Below are 4,440 nucleotides of genomic sequence, written 5' to 3'. Positions count from 1 at the left end.
ACGCGTTCTATCTCCTAGAGATGAACGTACTTTGGTGCGAAAAGTGCAAATCAATCCCAGAACAACAGCAAAGGACCTTGTGAAGATGCTGAAGGAAACAGGTACAAAAGTATCTATATCCACAGTAAAACGAGTCCTATATCGACATAACCTGAAAGGCCGCTCAGCAAGGAAGAAGCCACTGCTCCAAAACCGCCATATAAAAGCCAGACTACGGTTTGCAACTGCACATGGAGACAAAGATCGTACTTTTTGGAGAAATGTCCACTGGTCTGATGAAACAAAAAAAGAACTGTTTGGCCATAATTACCATCACCATCATTATATTTTGAGGAAAAAGGGGGATGCTTGCAAGCCAAAGAACACCGTCCCAACCGTGAAGCACGGGGGTGGCAGCATCATGTTGTGGGGGGTGCTGTGCTGCAGAAGGGATTGGTGCACCTCACAAAATAGATGGCATCATGAGGTAGGAAATGTATGTGGATATATTGAAGCAACATCTCAAGACATCAGTCAGGAAGTTAAAGCTTGGTCAGCAAATGGGTCTTCCAAATGGAAAATGACCCCAAGCATACTTCCAAAGTTGTGGCAAAATGGCTGAAGGACAACAAAGTCAAGGTATTGGAGTGGCAATCACAAAGCCCTGACCTTCATCTGATAGAAAATTTGTGGGCAGAACTGGAAAAGCGTGTGCAAGCAATGTCCTACAAACCTGACTCAGTTACACCAGCTCTGTCAGGAGGAACTGGCCAAAATTCCCTCAATTTATTCTGGGTAGCTGGTGGAAGGCTACCTGAAACATTTGACCCAAGTTAAACAACTTAAAGGCAATGCTACCACATACTAATTAATTAACTTCTGACCCACTGGGAATGCGATGAAAGAAATAAAAACTGAAATAAATCATTCTCTCTACTATTATTCTGACATTCTTAACATGAAGTGGTAATCCTAACTGACCTGAGACAGTGAATTTTTACTTGGATTAAATGTCAGGAATTGTGAAAACTGAGTTTAAATGTATTTGCGCTGGTTTATGTAAACTTCTGACTTCAACTGTATATATATATATTTGGAATTGGAAGTGATGCAGACAATTACATTGATGGTAGCTACTATCTGCAATATTAAAGCTGATCTACCCCCCCCCCCCCCCCCCCCCCCCCCCCCCCCCCCCCCCCCCCCCCCCCCCCCCCCCCCCCCCCCCCCCCCCCCCCACACACACACACACACACACACACACACACAACAGGAACAGGATCATCTACATGCCTTGATCATTTTTACTAATACTGTAGAACTTTGTTCTAAAGCTGTATATGTGGCCATTGGAAGTAGTGATCAAAATGTAGTGGCTATATCCAGGAACACCAAAGTTCCAAAAGATGGGCCTAAAATAGTGTATAAGAGATCATACAAAATATTTTGCTGTGACTCTTATGTGGATGATGTTCAACATATTTGTTGGTCTGATGTGATTGGAAGAAGCAATTTAATAAATTAATAAATCATTGATAAATATGCAACTGTTAAGAAACTGACTGTTAGAACTGATAAGGCTCCATTAATTGATGAGGAATTGAAAAACTGTTTGATTGAAAGAGATGGAGCAAAAATAGTGGCAAATAAGTCTGGCTGCACATCTGACTGGCTGACTTTCTGCAAATTGAGAAATTATGTTGTGATGGAAATGTTATACTTGTGCTTTTCTAATAACTAATGTCAGTGTTCTATTCGTATGCTGTTCTAATAACCAATTTCTGTCTTCATGCAAGTGACTGATTGAACGAATGCTCACTTATCAGTATCTGCAATTTGGCATTACTTCCAGAACTTGTTTTGAGAACAAAATATATCTCAGTTTCAAGGTCTCAGATTAGAGAGATGAAAACTTGTGAGGTATTGGTCAGTCACATGAATGAACCAAATGTTAATTAATTATGAATGATGAATAAGCAAAATCGTTCAAATATTACTTGTCTGAAGTAAATAAGGGAACTAATGGGACTGCTCCGATAGAGCTTCTGACAGACGTTCACTACGGTGCATTAACTTTGTTGGAACCTCTCCAGCGCGCTGACAATGAACTATGATTAATTTAAGATTGAGTGTCCCTGTGTAAATGGATTTCGACAACAATTAGACTAAACTCATTGTACTCATGCATAAAAAAAACAAATAATGAAAGGAAAGCATTGCAAGTTGGAATTTTGTAAAGTTTGTCTGGGAGAGGTGGAAAAATGTAACGATCAATAATGACAAACCTCCTGGCATTGACAACTTAGATGGAAAGCTACTGAGGATACTGAGGATAGGAGTGACTAGTCAGCTACCATCTGTCATATCTTTAATCTGAGCCAAAGTCATTCCGCTACCCAAGAGTGGTAAAGCGGCCTTTACTGGTTCTAACAGCAGACATATCCGCTTGTTGCCAGCTCTTAGCAAACTATTGGAAAATGGTGTTTGACCAAATACAATGTTATTTCTCAAATTAACAACAGACTTTCAGAATGCTTATAGAGAAGGCCACACAACCTGTACTGCACAGACACAAATGTCTAATGATTGGTTGAAATAAATTGCTAAGAAGATTGTGGGAGATGTACTGTTAGATTTCAGTGTGGCCTTTGATATTATTGGCCATAACCTGTTGTTGAGAAAACGTACAATATCAGTCAAAAGTTTGGACAAACCTACTCATTTAAGGGTTTTTCTTTATTTTTTACTATTTTCTACATTGTAGAATAATAGTGAAGACATCAAAACTATGAAATAACATATATGGAATCATGTAGTAACCAAAAAAGTGTTAAACAAATCTAAATATATTTTATATTTGAGATTCTTCAAAGTAGCCACCCTTAGCCTTGATGACAGCTTTACACACTCTTGGCATTCTCTCAACAAGCTTCATGAGGTAGTCACCTGGAATGCATGTCAATTAACAGGTGTACCTTGTTAAAAGTGAATTTATGGAATTTCTTTCCTGTAATGTCAAACATGTAAAGTGTGATGTACCGCAGGGCAGCTCTTTTTTTTTTACCAATGACCTGACACTGGCATTAAATAAAGCATGTATGCTGATGATTCAACCATTTACACACCAGTAACTACAGCTACGGATGCCACTGAAACCCTTAACAAAAAGTTGTTTGCATAGTCAATTTACACACAGCGCTGACACGCACACTTACCCCACCAGACATGCCACCAGGGGTATTTTCACAGTCCCCAGGAAACGTACAGTATTATACAGAGCCATGAGTGCATCGAACTCCCATCATATATAGCGTCAGTTAACCTCAAGCCTGGTTTCAAAAAACAAATTATGCAACACCTCACGGCACAACGCCTCTCCCCCTTGTGACCTACTTGTTGTGTGTATGTACCGACAAAACTGTTATATTGATGCTGTTGACCCAGATCACTGTTTGCCGCGAAAAGGAGGAGGTCAAAAGGGGGGTGAGTGTAACCGGTATGAAATGGCTAGCCAGTTAGCGGGGTGTGCGCTAATAGCGTTTCATTCGTTGACATCACCCGATCTGAGACCTTGAAGTAGTTGTTTCCCTTGCTTTGCAAGGGCCGTGGCTTTTGTGGAGCGATAGGTAACGATGCCTCAATGGTGACTATTGTTGATGTGTGCAGAGGGTCCCTGGTTCGAGCCCGGGTAGGGGCGAGGAGAGGGACGGAAGCAAAACTGTTACAAACTGCAAATTCCTGCATGCTCCTGCACGTTATCTTCTAGCTGACACCTTCATTATGGGTATTGTGTCCATTTAAAACATGCACAAGACAGATCACAGAATTGTCAATTTAAACAAATGTAGCCAATTTGTTCATTACTGCATTTAGCTGACATTAGATAGTTAATCCAGAAAATCCTACCTTTGCCTCAATTTGGCAGTCTCGTCCAGTTCCTCATTTGTAGTTCTTTATGATAGCCACATAATCAGCTAATTAGCATTTCATTTGGGGGGGGGGGGGGGGGGGGGGTAACTACAAGCAAATATATTAATAAATGTAACCTTGTCCTAGAGCAATTTGCAGTAATCAAATGTCACTCCAGGGTATGCCTACAAATCACAGCCCTTATTTGAAGTGTTTCTGAAATTCACTGTGGGAAAAATGAAAAGTGGAAAAACGATTGGAACCAATTCCCTGTTTGACCGCTAGGTTGTATTCATACTATTGTACTCTTGTCGCATTCAGAACAACTGGGAACTGAGAACTCGGAAATATCCAACTTCCAATCGTTCAAATCAACTGGGAACTCGGAAAATAACGACCTCCGAGCGGGAAAAATCGATTTTAATGGTTATCTAACTTGGAATTCCAACAAGGGAACTCGGGCCTGTTTCTAGAGATCCGACTTTCTGACCTGAAGATCACTAACTTCCCAGTGGTTTTGAACGCGGCATCTATGTAGTCCTACCAGTATGT

This window comes from Oncorhynchus mykiss, chromosome 31 (genome assembly GCF_013265735.2).
Source record: "Oncorhynchus mykiss isolate Arlee chromosome 31, USDA_OmykA_1.1, whole genome shotgun sequence".
NCBI lineage: Eukaryota > Metazoa > Chordata > Actinopteri > Salmoniformes > Salmonidae > Oncorhynchus > Oncorhynchus mykiss.
This window is presented reverse-complemented; position numbering follows the sequence as displayed.